Source organism: Theobroma cacao, chromosome 10 (assembly GCF_053813885.1).
Source record: "Theobroma cacao isolate CCN51 chromosome 10, ASM5381388v1, whole genome shotgun sequence".
NCBI classification, from domain to species: Eukaryota; Viridiplantae; Streptophyta; class Magnoliopsida; order Malvales; family Malvaceae; genus Theobroma; species Theobroma cacao.
In genome coordinates, this window is record NC_142648.1 from 259,525 (window position 1) to 274,858 (window position 15,334).

The window sequence follows — 15,334 nt, forward strand, 5'->3', positions numbered from 1 at the left end:
GCATTGCTCAGCGAGCTTAACATAATTCTTGTCCTTTTAAACCATTTCAATTGTAAGTCCATATTTGCCTATCGTGAACTCTTACTCACCGACTCCTCACTCCCTTACGGTGACGTGATCAAATCTAGAAGTAGCTTTGAATCTTCTTTTTATACATGTTACAGATTCTATCTGCGAAATTCCCTAGAATTTGCTTTTGGTTTTCTCATCTAACAATGGTGTGGAATTTGCTCTTTCTTGACTTTTGGATGTGGAAGATCAATAATAAAAAAAGACTACTTGATTGGCCCCTCTCCCCATGAGGGTTTGTTGGTAGCTTTTCATAATTGGGTTGATAAGCTCCGTCAACCATCTCCACCACTGTCAGGCCTGCTGTGGTGGTTACTTCTTTGCAGCCACTTTGCTATGTACAAACATTTGTGTTTCTAAAGTAGTATATAGGACGAGTTTTTCTGTGAGTGTCTGTAATAAAAGCTTGTAATTTTGTAACAAAATGTTTCCCCTAGTAATTGATAGACATCTCATAGCGTTTCCATGCTCTTGTACAGTCCCTGCAAATAATTATAAAATTCGAAGTGGGATTGTAAAGATAGTCCGGATTGGTGTGTTTGGTGACTTCCATGGTATATCGAAGAAATTGATCAGATTGTGACAGAAAGCAGGATTTGCCTTTTTTATCTTTTGACTTGTGTTGATGCTTTAGGTTTCTTATCAACAAAGCATTTCCAGAGGTCAATTTTGAGGATTGCAAGAAAAGAGCCATGCTCTGTCGGTCGAGCTTTTCGGATGCTTCATCATGACGCCATTTTGGAAATATACCAAGGAAAAGCAGTGTCCCTTGTGACTCATTACAGTCCATCCTTTTATATGGGGAATGGTTTATCGGAAAAAACTATCATATTGAAGCATCAGATTCGAAAGGCTGCTTCATTTTTCAAACCCCATGAACAAGCATCTGTCCATCTCAATCATCTGATTGATGTTAGTGGAATTCAAGCCAAGCTTTTCACTAATGTATAAATCAATGGCTACACCAACTCAGCACATGTCAAACATGGCCCCTGAGCAATATATCTATATAAATCTTCTCTTTCTTTGACAAATGTGATCCAGAGGGAAACCCAAAAATAAAATATCTAATATTTTATCAGTAAATTTGAGTATTATGTTTCTTATAACAGATATGGTAGAGTGCATCACCAATACAAAAATGCCTCTGATAGAAGACATGAACTCACTGGAACTGCCATCAGTAGCACAATTGTTTTCATATTAAAAACAAATGTTCATAGACCTGGACGCTTTCAAATTGCATGTCAAGATGGATTTTGAAAAAATAATAAATGAATGAGCAAAGGAATAGAACTTCCAAACAATGATTTGGAAGTTCAACTTCATGCCAGAAAAACAGAGCCAAATGCAACTGTACTAAACAAATAGAACTTCAGCAACCTGACACTTTCCTGGTCTTTTTAACCTTTTCTTTTTTTCTTTCTTCTAAATAAAAGAGAAAAAAAAGAAATACAGAAAAACCTATTAAGATTAGGACATTCTTTATGGAAGATAAAAATATATAAACATATTGATTAAGTTAAAGCTGTTACTGATAGGCTAGCTAATTAAGGAATATTACACAATAAAAGCTCAAAATGATGCAAACACACACACACACACAGACACACACTTTCTCTATCATTTTTCTATTGCTCTCAAATGAGTTTTAAAGATAGCGATGAGTTGCTTTTTCCGCATGCCAGCCAACTTATCAGGATACTATACATCTCGATTGAATAATAAACTCATCCCTTTCTAAAAAAACTTAATTTCATTAGGGAGACTTTCCAACTCTGGTATAATACATCCGCAGTTTCTTTGAAGTGCTTCAATAAATCGGGAAAAAGAAGCAAAAAGAATTAAGCAATTGAGCTATTACACTAAACAGAAATGGGATAATAAACTCAATTGAAAGGCCTCAATAATGTTCATGAGAGAACTTTTAAAATAAAATATATATAGTAAATAAAGAGATACGTTATAAGCAGAACTCACAAGTTTACGAAATGAAAGCAACCATTAACATATGTTATTATGTAGAGTGCAGATGGGATACCTGAGCCAAATGAACTCTCTGGGACATTGAGTTTAGGCGATAATGACTTGACCATCAATTTTTATCGATGGGACGTGGGAAATCTTGGCCCAATCTTTACCTTTCTCCTTTTGGCAACGTTTTGTCAGCAATGGACAGCTGACAATGGATATAGAAGAAAGGGAGACAGGGAGCCCCTCGAGTGGCATGGATTGGAGCTTTGGGCAATCACTGACATCCAATTCCCGAATAGAGGTAAGATGTTGAAGCCCTTTGTAGTCCAGAGTCTTGAGATTTGGAAGACTCCGAATGCAAAGATTGGTAATAGTGGATGGCAGCAGCTGTTCATCTGGAAAGAACTCCATATCTCCTCCGATCATTTCGAAACGTCTAAGACAGGGGAGTTTGTCCAATCCCCATTCCGTTCGAACAGCAGTAAGTTTATTACAACAACTAATTTTAAGATTTTTTAGTTTGACTGGCAAGCCCCCTTCGGGAAATGACTCAATCTCCGGACAGTTGAATATATCCAAATACTCGAGGGATGGGAGAAGGGAGCGCATTTGCTCGGGGAGTGACTTTAAAATTTCGCAATTGAGGAGACAAATTGTTGTCAAATTAGGGGCAGATAATCCTCCTTTGGGAAAAGATTCAAAGTTTGGGCAGTCGGATATATGTATAGTATGGAGAGATGGGAGATGCTGGTGAGGTCCCTCTAATGCAGAAAACGACTTGATATTTTCCCACGACCCGAGTGCGAAATGGTTTAGGTTAGGAAAAGAGCCTAATGGGAATGATTCTAGTGAATCATGGGCATTCCACACCTCCAATGCTTGTAGAGATGTGTACAAGAGGATTCTAGAAAAATCAAACTCACCGCAGTCATGAATCTTCAATCTCTTTAAGGAAACAGGTAGACGACCTTCTGGAAGGCACTTAAGAGAAGCACAACTTCCAATAGACAATCCTTCAAGACGAGTGCAATGCTGCAGCATCAGCTCCAGTGAGGAATCTTGGACACTGCAATTTTCAACTGCTAAATTTTGCAGCTCTGTTGGTAGTGCCTGCAGCTGCATTTTATCACAATTCACTAATTTCAGTTCATGCATGTCAGGCGCCCTCGAGAGAGCACTACCAAGCGTCTCACAATTTTCAATCCTAAATTTCCTTAGAAGAGGAAGTGTTTTAGGCAGATCTCCCTTCAGCTTGGGACAATCTATTATGTACAGTTCTTGCAGACTACAGAAAGTTCCATTTTCATCTCCCAAACACAACCATTGTTTCCACTCCGGCATGTTCTCGAACCTCAGTATTTCAAGTGAGTCAAAGGACTTCATACTAGAACCATTCCCATAGAACTCAGAACCTACAGCACTTACTCGAGCAAATCCTCTGATACACAGGTTCTTCAAAGACCGTAGATGTCCAAGTGCTGGCAAGGACAAGCAATGCTCACAATTGCTTAACTCCAAGCATGCGATTTTTGAAAAGGAATGATCTCCCACCCATTCTGGAAATTGTGTACCTCCATAACCGAAAATTTTGAGGTGCTCCAGATCTGGAGAAGGTTGTAGCTGCTCGAGTACGTCTTCATGAGGCACAAACTTAGGTACTGCTACCTTTCTTTTCTTGACCAAAGGCACATCTGCCTCATAATTTGAATAATCTTCAATTCCATCGCACCAAATCAACACCAACTTCTGCAATTTCTTCTTACCCTTCAAGTTGGCCTCCAAAGCATCTCCAGAACAACCAACATTTTGTAAATTCAAAATGGAAAGAGTTCCATGAAGATGTTGGAGCTCCCCTAACTCACTGATGCTGGACCCACTGTGTTTGCCTACAACAAATGTAGTTAACGTGTACAAATCTTTTAGTTTACCCATATGTGCTGGCATCTCTTTCAACTTTGTGCCGTTGAGATCAAGATGTTGCAAATTGATTAACCTTCCCAATTTGGTAGGCAACTCAACAAGGTTCCGGCAATAGGATAGTAATAGAATTTGCAAATGAAACAGAGCACTCACTGATTCAGGCAATTTTTTGATAGCAGTATAAGAGAGATCAAGATAACGTAGTAGCTTCAAATTGCCAATGGAATTCACCAACACGTTGATATTCCGATATTGAGATAAAGAGAGTACTTTTAAGCACCCTAAATTGGGCAGCAAATCATGCGTTATAGTGTCAGCAATATACTTCTTCATCCAAGGATATTTGTCTACATTCAAAAAAGTTCGCAAACGCCTGGCTTCATTCAAGGCCCCAAATCTTTTAGATGTATCATATTCTTCCGTCAGATAAGAAAAATGACGAGTCCTTCTATTAATTTCACAAGAGCCATCATCCTCTAACCTTGCAAAAAATTTCCCCGACACAAATTCAGCCAAGTCATGCATTAGGCCATGCATAACAAGCTGTGTTCCTGAACCACTTGATCGCTGAAAAAAAGACCTTGATGCAAGCTCGTCGAAGCAGTCATCACCTACTTCTTCTAGCGTCTTTCCTTTTTCTTTGAAGTTGTCTAATAAGCCTTCTCCCATCCACAATAGAACTAATTTTTCCTTCTGGAAGAGATAATCCTTGGGGAAAAGTGAACAGAATGCAAAGCATGGTTTTAGATATGAAGGAAGATAGTGATAACTCAACATCAGGGCTGGAAGAATATCACTTTCTTCATCTGAAAACTCCCAAATATCACTCTTCAATATCTTTTCCCATTTATTGGCATCAACCTTCATGCGTAACAGACCTCCAAGGGTTTTTATAGCTAAAGGTAGGCCTTTGCACTTTTTTACAATCTCTCTACCCATGGCTTCTAAGTCAGGACGAATGGTAGTATTTCTACTGCCGCTGCACACTTGCTTGGTGAATAAGGACCAGCAATCTTTCTCCGGTAACGGCTTTAGATTATAACTTGATGTTGTAGTTCTCATGACAGATGCAACACCTTCATCACGAGTTGTCACAATGATCTTACTGCCTTCTGCTGCAGACTTAAGAGGGAGTTCCAGTGCTTCCCAATTAGCATATTTCTTGTTCCAAACATCATCTAAAACAAGAAGAAATTTCTTTCCCTTGAGTCTCTCACTTAATTGAATCTGAAGCAGATTCAGGTCCTTTATGTCACAAGTAGTGGAAGCGAGCCGTTCAATGATGGTTCTTGTTACCCCGTACAAATCAAATTTTTCTGTAACACAGACCCATACTTTGAGCTCAAACCACTCTCTCACTGTGCTGTCATTGTAGACAAGCTGAGCAAGAGTGGTCTTTCCAAGCCCACCCATGCCCACAATAGTAATCACTCCTAACTCATGGCAACTTGCATCATCTGAAAGCAGCATCTTAATTAGAGCTTCTCTATCATCAGTCCTACCATACACTTCAGATTCATCTACCAAAGAGGTGGTTGGTAATTTTGGTGATGGTTTTTCGCCGACATCATTTCTCAGGCCAAGGGTATCAGTTTGCTTTGCAATGTCATCTAGCCTGTTAAGGATCGCTTCCAACTTTCGCTCCATCCTCTTAGTAAATGGATTAGGAAAAGAGAAACAGTTCCTTACCAGAGGTGTACAGCTAGTTTGAGGTTCTTCTTTCAGCTTGCGTGACAAAGTGAGCGATTCAATCTCCTCCAATAGGTCCTCTGCATCATAGACAGCATCTTTAAGCTCATCGAGCCACTCTTGCACGGCCCGATTTTTCATCTGCTTTTCCTCTGCATCAATCAGCACTGCCTGAACAGGCAACAGGGTTCTCTTCAGTTTGTGCAGCAGTTCATCATTGAGTTGTCTATTGCTGAAGAAGTTCAAAACCTCACGAGATGCCATTCTTTCCAACAACACCTGAAGGAAAGTAGACAGAAATGCTCCTCCTACCAATTCAGCCATAGTTTCTTCTTTGGTATGGAAGTGATTGTGATGAGAAGGTGAAAGCAAATGCAATCGATGGTGAAGAAAGGGGAAAACTTATGATCAGGTTCTGTTGCTCAAAGTCCCTGGTGTGTTGTGGAAGGATACACAAACTTCAACTGATTTTTCAAATTGAAAGCTAAAAAATTATTTCCAACAAGATTAGACATGGGATATTATTTGCAAGGAGTGGGCCACAGAACTTTATTTTCTTTCGGTGCATGGGATAAAAAATAAACACACATGCAAAAAATTCATGAGATATACAAACATACCCAAAAAATTCGATGAAGTTTAGATTAAAAATAATATTTCAATTTAATTAAATCTCATAGCCTTGCTTTTGTAATGTTGGGAATATCATTAGCTTTGATCCTTAAAATCTTAATTTCAAACTTCGAAGTAGGTTCCTTTAATTATAAACACATTTCACTGCATCCAAATAGAAATTAACCCACTTTATTAAACTTCAATGCTTTTTTCATTATTAAAAAGGACCGGTAATAAAAATGACCTCAAGATAAATAAGTAAATGTTGAGAGGATCTGTCTTCATTATTAAAAGAAAAGAAAAGTTAAACATGGAATAGTTTTTGGTGTTAGGTTTGCTCTTCAAATAATGGTGGTTGAGAGCCCAGAAATGACAAGAAAATGAGAACATGGAGCTCTCATCTTTTCCAACAGATAAGACATTTAATATTCAGTCCAAGGAGTGGACCACAGAACTTTATCTGTGCAAATACATCTGTCTGTCTTCGATGAGGAGCTGTATTGGAAGGTTCTGAGTGGATGGTCTATGAATGGACACAGAAGGGCGACCAACTATAATGGCGCTTGGTGAGGAAATTGATTTCAGGTTCAGTGCAATTTGCTTTTGGTTTTCTTGTCAATTTCACTAGAGTGGTGCCCCGTTATGCGTGGGTGTATTTTTAATAAAAAAATAATTTAGAATTACATAACATCATAAATAAAAATAATAATAGCAAAAAGAGGGTAATTATAATTTCGAAAAATTATAAATAATAATAATAATAATAAATTAAAAATAATTATTTTAAAATATCAATATTTTTAAAATATTTTCTTATATCTTATCAAGCAAATTTTTTTATTTAAATAATTTTTAATTTTTAATTTTTAAAAACATTTAATTTTTTATACTTTAATATATGTTAATATTAATATAATCATATTTTGTTAATTACGATGATTGTAATAGAGAAATTAAATTAAAATTAAGAAAATTTAATATATTGAAAGTCATTATTCATAAACTACTTAATTTATAAAAGTAGCCAAATAAAAAAAGCTACATAATTTATATAATAAAATTATTAAAATAAAATGAATATTTTTTGAAAAGTCAAAATAAAATGAATATTAATTACGCATATTAAAATTTTCTTAATTTTAATGATGAAATTTTGTAAATTATCTTCAATTTTAATTACTACGTTTTTATCTTATACCTTTATAATTATTTAGAATTAATCCACTAAAAATAATTTTGCGATCCCCCAATAATTTTAGTAAGTCATTATTAACTTTATTCAATTAATTATTTTATTTTTTATTACTTATCCAAAAAATAATTTCATTGTTTTATTATTATCTTTTTTTAAAATTAATTTTATAAATTTAATTCATACATAAAAAAATTACATAAATAAAATAAATTGAATAAGCTTAAAACTAAACCAATTTGGATTTGGGTGAATCCGACTCACCTCTTCCTTTTATTTTTTCTTATCCATAAAACAACAATATAGAAGTAACGTTCTTTGCATATGTTTTATTTATCTGTTGTGCAACATTACGCAAATTAAGACCTACAAATGAAATATTACTGCACCCTTGGAACCTGCAGCATTTGCAGAAGTAGTGGTCCAAATCTATTTGGATAATATCGATGATCTGGTATATACCAAAATGCTCTATCTTTTCATCTAGATTTAAACTTAAGTATAAGTAATTTCTTTCTTTCTTTTTCTATATTTAATATAGAATATAATTATTCTATTTTTATAATTAACTCTATCTAATTATCCAAAAACGGAAGTAATGACAAGAGAGAGAGCCTTTCACGAAAACTATAATAGTAAATAAAAGAGGGAATGGCATAATTAGAAATAGATGAGACCTCAAAGTTCAATCTCTTCCAATCTTTATTGGTTAGCAAGCTTAACATGATTCTTCTCTTTTTAGACCATTTTAATTGTAAGCCCATATTCACCTATCATGAACTCTTACTCACTGAATCTCCACTTTCTTATGGTGACGTGGTCAAATCCAGAAACAGCTTAAGATCTTCTTTTTATATAGGTTATAGATTCCATCTGCGAAACCCTGAAATTTGCTTTTGGTTTTCTCATCTAGCAATTGTGTGGAATTTGCTCTTTATTGACCTTTGGATATGGAAGATTAATAATAAAAAAAAGACAACTTGAGTCACTAGTCGTGTATGGTATCGTAAGAAAGGATATACGAGCATGGAAATTACATCCAAAGCCTTGCTTCCCATAGGTATATCCCCTTAATTTACCAAACCAAAACAGCCGCTCCCTGTTTAAGTTTTTAAGGTGAATGAATTTAGAGAGAGAAAGCTTGTGAAAACGATGAACCAGTTGAAAGAGGAAGAGCATTTGCTCGGTATCTTCACTTGTATTTCATTTCCTTCCCTTATGAAAGGCATAACCCGAGTACATGAGAGAGACAAAGATTCATCAACATTAAAGAAACAAAACAGCCAATGACGGAGGCAGACACGGCGACGCGCACCACACCACAACACGTGGATAGTAGACAAAAGCCACAAAACGGCAACGCAGCAAATGTTAAAAGGAATAAAGCATGAAAGCTAAACGGTGCCACATTAATCTTCCCTAAAATGGATCACATGGAACTCCACACGTGACTTCTTCTCCTTCACCAATTCGAACCCAATTTTGGTGCGAACCTGCATAGCTATCAGAGGGCACAAACACCGTCGTTAAGACACAACTCAATTTCAACACCCCCCTTTAATCAAATCACGACCAATCTGCTTCCCTTTGAAATGCTATCATGGCTGATTCAAACACCATGTCACACAATAAGGCTCAAGAACAATCCAATAATTACTGTTTTCAGAGACATACTCTTCCTTTTTTATAAGATAATTAATTCCACTGTTCTCATCGATATTAACTTCGAGTTTCTTAATTATTAATCATTAACCAGTTTTCGGAGACATACCTTTAGCCAGTTTCTAATGTAATGTTGGCACTATCATCAGTTTTGATACTTAATATCTTGATTTTAAACTTCAAAGTAAGATACTTTAATTATAAACACAGTTCACTGCCTCCAAATAGAAATCCACTTTATTATACATCAATAACTTTGTTTGTTTGTCCCAGAAACAAAGCCAGACAAATATTGCCACGTCCCCAGACTTGAGGCACAATAGACACCGCACACCTGCAAGATAAACCCTACAAGCATGCAAGGCTCAAAACATATATCTTAACCAACTAACTAAACGGGTCAAATATATTTATGAAATAGAATAATTCTCAAATTTATGGTACTGAGATAAAATCTTGAATAAACAATTTAAGGTAACAAAAGGTTCATAACATTTAAACAATTCTGAAGCGAACTAACACCATATACTAGCCTATGAAATGTCACTCCCCGAAGTTTTTCACGTGTTTGACCAAATCACAACCTGAAAAAAAAAAGTGAAGGAAGGAGTGAGTCCAATAGCTCAACAAGTGACTAACATCCCTTCAGCTGGATTAAGCTTGCACAGAACATTTAGGCTAAGAACTTTTATTCTCATATAAATATCAAAAACAAAATTTTGGATAATCTAATTCAAGTAACAAAACTATCTAAATTTCAAAATTTTAAATTAATGGATAAATACGATTTCACAATTATTGCAGATTGTAATTGACGTAGGAGCGTCAAGTATTGTATTTTATTAAATTTAGTTTTTGCTAATTTAGTTGATTTATGATTTATTTTCTTTATTTTATTTAAATTAGAATTCTTTTCTTATTTTTATTTTAATACTTTTAAGAATTAGTATTTGATTAGGATAGTCATGTTCTATTTAAGAATAGAACACCTATTTTATTTAAAATTTTTATTAATTATTCTAATTGTATTAGACAACTAGGAGTAGAGTTTTATTAGGATTTGGGCCTATAATACTATAAATAGGACCCTTAGGCTTAGTTACGAGACATTCAGAATTGAGAGTTAATAAATAATATTTTCTTAAGTATGAGTGCTTATTTCTCTAGGCTCTTTTAAAGAGTAAGAGGTTTTAATATCTTTGGTCTAGCCAACCAAAGTGGGATTTTGACTATTTTTCACCTTAGTGGGGTTTTCAACCTTACCAAGATTGGTGATTCACCTTAGTGGGGTTTTCAACCACACCACGATTGGTGTTTTTCATAACGCCTAGGTGTCTTTACAACGCCCCGACGTTAGTTTGGTATCAGTGCGGGAGGATTATTATTCGCTGTATAAGTTCAGATTCGCTGTCAAGTTTCGATACTCCCTGTACGGGTAATTTTATTTATTTATAGTTATATCATCATCTTTTTTTTTTCTACATCACCATAATAAAATAAAATGCCACCAAGACATCAAAATCGTCAAAGAGATGATCACGAGATTGAGATTGCAGAACTACATCAGCAAATTCAAGAATTACAAGAGCAACTCGCAAGACGTGATGCTCAAATAAACAATAGCAACTCTAGTGATGAAGAGAATGATACCAACCCGTTTCATCAAAATTTGTCCTATGATGAAGAAGTACCTATTTGTCGCCTGAGAACTGCTGCTGCCAGAGATTTGGGAATCAAAGTCGACATTCCTGAGTTTGAAGGAAGACTTCATCCTGATGACTTCCTTGACTGGCTCTACACAGTAGAAAGAGTTTTTAAGCTTAAAGATATTCCCGATGAAAAATGTGTGAAGCTTGTGGCAATTAAATTGAAGAAACACGCTTCTATTTGGTGGGAAAATCTCAAAAGACAACGAGAAAGAGAAGGCCGCTACAAGATCAGAACATGAGATAAGATGCGTCGAGAACTAAAGCGTAAGTTCCTTCCTGAGCATTATTGACAAGAAATTTTTATCAAATTTCATAACTTGAGGCAAAAAACAATGACGGTGGAAGAATATACAATGGAGTTCCAGCAACTTCACATGAAGTGCGATGTCCATGAGCCTAAAGAACAAACTGTAGCTCGTTATCTTTGGGGTCTTAATGTTGGAATTACAGATGTTGTTCAACTACAACCATATTGGAACCTAAATGATGTCATCAGATTAGCATTAAAGGTTGAGAAACAACAATTACGAAAAAGCTCAATGAGTTCATCTAGACAGAAAGATTCCACTTCAAACCGTGGGAGATAGAGTTCGGCAACCATTCCACCTCCAAAGGTAAACTCTTCCAAAACTCTAAATCATAAAGAGACTACTTCTACTCGTGCTCCTAATGTCAACAAAAAGTGCTTCAAATGCCAAGGATTTGGGCATATTGCTTCTGATTGTCCAAATCGAAGAATTATCTCTTTAGTTGAAGAAGAAGTCATGGAAGAACCTAGCCTTGAAGAAGTAGATGATGAGCTAGAAATATTCAATAACGAAGAGATAGAAGAAGTCTCTGCTGACCATGGAGAAGCTCTGGTTGTACGTCGTAATCTTAACACTGCTATGATGACAGAAGATGAAAGTTGGCTCCGTCATAATATATTCCATACAAGGTGCACATCCCAAGGGAAGGTTTGTAATGTGATTATTGATAGTGGAAGCTGTGAAAATGTTATTGCCAACTACATGGTAGAAAAGTTGAAACTTTCAACCGAAGTACATCCTCATCCTTACAAGCTACAATGGCTGAGAAAAGGAAACGAAGTTAAGGTAACAAAGTGCTGTTGTGTTCAATTCTCTATTGGAAGTAAGTATAAAGATGAAGTCTGGTGTGATGTTATCCCAATGGACGCATGCCACTTGTTGTTAGGACGGCCATGGCAATATGATCGTCGAGCTCACTATAATGGATACAAGAATACTTATTCCTTCATCAAGGATGGAGTAAAAATTATGCTGACTCCATTAAAGCCAGAAGACCGACCAAAGAGACAAGAGGAAGATAAAGCACTCATCACTGTGCCTAGCTTAAGCAAAGCTTATTGTGAGTTAAACCATTTATGTCTCTTATTAGTCTCTAAGGAGAATAAAGTGTCTTCATCCTTATCCAATGATGGTCAAACAAAATTGATCAACCAAAGTTCGGGAAACTTATCGAGAAGCTTTGTGGACAACCATGCCGTTAACAAGACAACAGTTAAGTATGATTTTCCTATCCCTCGATTAGATGACATGTTCATTGGCTCTAAAGTGTTTTTGAAGATGGATTTGAAGAAAAGAGATCAACAAATTCGAATACGACTTGGAGATGAATGGAAAACAACTTTCAAAACAATGGATGAATTGATCAAATGGTTGGTATGGACTATGACAATATATGGATCCAGACATCAACATGGAGTATGTCCAGGCCTACTCGTCAGAGCCGAGTTTTTCTGACCCGAGGAGAATGACGCAGGAGCGTCAAGGATTGTATTTTATTAAATTTAGTTTTTGCTAATTTAGTTGATTTAGGATTTATTTTCTTTATTTTATTTAAATTAGGATTCTTTTCTTATTTTTATTTTAATACTTTTAAGAATTAGTATTTGATTAGGATAGTCATGTTCTATTTAAGAATAGAACACTTATTTTATTTAAATTTCTTATTAATTATTCTAATTGTATTAGACAACTAGGAGTAGAGTTTTATTAGGATTTGAGCCTATAATACTATAAATAGGACCCTTAGGCTTAGTTACGAGACATTCAGAATTGAGAGTTAATAAATAATATTTTCTTAAGTAGGAGTGCTTAGTTCTCTAGGCTCTTTTAAAGAGTAAGAGGTTTTAATATCTTTGACCTAGCCAACCAAAGTGGGATTTTGGCTATTTTTCACCTTAGTGGGGTTTTCAACCTTGCCAAGATTGGTGATTCATCTTAGTGGGGTTTTCAACCTCACAACGATTGGTGTTTTTCATAACGCCTAAGTGTCTTTACAACGCCCCGGCGTCAGTAATGGTCTCCCGTAACATACTATGGCCATATTTAACCCCTATGGCATACGTCATAATCATAACAGAAACCACAATTAACCCTAGTGGCATGAGTCATAAAACCATAATTAACCCTAGTAGCATGGATCATAAGTATATCAGAAGCAATCATTGGCTACTTTGAACAGATATCACAAGTACAACTATTTTGTAACCGGTGGTGTGGTTGGAAAATCGATATCTAATCACATAATACATGTCGACATGGCCAACGTTTAACCCCCATTAGCAAGATCATAACATAGCCAAAGGAAGCTTTGACTCATATCCTTATCAACCCAAAACAGTCCTCATCTCCTCCAGCAAGATGTTTTTTCTTCATTCTTGAAGCTTACAATGCCATTCTCTCATTTTCCCATGGAAACTTAATTTTCTTTCCATTTCCTTTCTCTTCTTGCTTCTTTCCTCTCCCAACTCCTTGTGCACCAAAGTTACAACTTCTAACCCCAATTTTCAGCATACCTAAACCCTAGGAGGAGAAAAAAGAAAAAGAGAGAAAGGAAGAAAAAAGCTTGGTTTTGGTGATTCAAGTAAGGAACGGTAAGAATTTTGTTTTTGGCTTGAGTAGTTTTTGAAAATGAGTTAGTGACTTAAAGAAATGTCTTGTGGCAACAAAGATTGGCTTGATTGGAGAAAAATTGGTAACATGTAAGCCAATAAACCCATAGGTACATGAAGGACTCAAAGTGAAAAAGGAAAACGGTAAGCATAACACTATGTTTTAAAGCCTACGGTTAGTTAAATATTGTGAGGAATTATGGTTGTTGAAAGGATTTATTTGCCTAAGCTGGTTGAAAATTTTCAAGATTGTATGGCATGTTGTTTGAAAGAAATGAAAAAGGAATATTGTGGATGGAGGATTGAGAAACAAAGTATTGAAAGTTAGATAGATAACAATGCATGTAAACTAGGAAATAATTGAGTGAAAGTGAGAATGATTGTTGCTACCATATATGTGGATTATGTGTGGAAATATAAGATAGATTTGGGTGGAAATTATTTAGAAAGGTTGAAGTAGACACGTGACATCATAATTAAGTTGCTGGTGATATAATCTAAGGAATTTCGTAAGCAATGATATAAGTAATTTTGGTAAAAATATATTAAGATGTGAGTTAATTGAAGATGGTTTCATGATAGGATGAAAAACATAAATTTGAGTAAGGATTAATTGATTGAAGTGCCGCATGTATACATATGTAATTAAATATATTGAGTTTGTATTATTGTTAGAATGTGCAAAGATAATGTTAGAGTACTGTGGTAGCGTGCTGGAGTAAATAACGAGTGATCGCCAGTGAAAATAGTTAGAGACACCTCCGATCAAATAGCGATATAATATCCTGCTATAGTAAGGTGAGTGAACTGCATTTCAAAATTATTTTGGGAATGTGATTGCTTTGTATAAAGCATTTGAATGATTTTATACAACTTTATCTTAAAACAAGTGCCTTGGGAACAAGCTTTTGCTAAGTGGTTTTATGTTGTGATATGTGGTTGTTATTGATTCATGCACTATTTCATTATGATGATATATATATATGTTGTGCATGATAGTTGATATTGTGTATGATGACTATAACTGTGTGTGTGCACGATGTAGGGGGATGCACAGTCGGTGATGATGGTGGTGTGGGAGATGGATGATGATAGTGCTCGTGTACACGATGTGAGGGGATGCACACGATGGCACTGATTGTGCACGATGTGAGGGGATGTAAAAATATTTTCTTAAATCTTATCAAGCAAAATTTTTTATTTAAATAATTTTTAATTTTTAATTTTTAAAAATATTTAATTATTAATACTTTAATATATGTTAATATTAATAATTGTGATATAATCTAAGGAATTTCGTAAGTAATGATATAAGTAATTTTGGTAAAAATATATTAAGATGTGAGTTAATTGAAGATGGTTTCATGATAGGATGAAAAACATAAATTTGAGTAAGGATTAATTGATTGAAGTGCTGCATGTATACATATGTAATTAAATATATTGAGTTTGTATTATTGTTAGGATGTGCAAAGATAATGTTAGAGTACTGTGGTGGCGTGCTGGAGTAAATATCGAGCGATCGGCCAGTGAAAATAGTTAGAGACACCTCCGATCAAATAGCGATATAATATCCTGCTATAGTAA

The 15,334-nt window shown here is 35.3% G+C and overlaps 1 pseudogene; it reads right to left on the bottom strand.

Annotated features, from left to right (window-relative positions):
• Positions 1 to 1,695: 1,695 nt before the first annotated feature.
• Positions 1,696 to 6,154, bottom strand: LOC148760205 (putative disease resistance RPP13-like protein 1 pseudogene; annotated as a pseudogene).
• Positions 6,155 to 15,334: the final 9,180 nt, after the last annotated feature.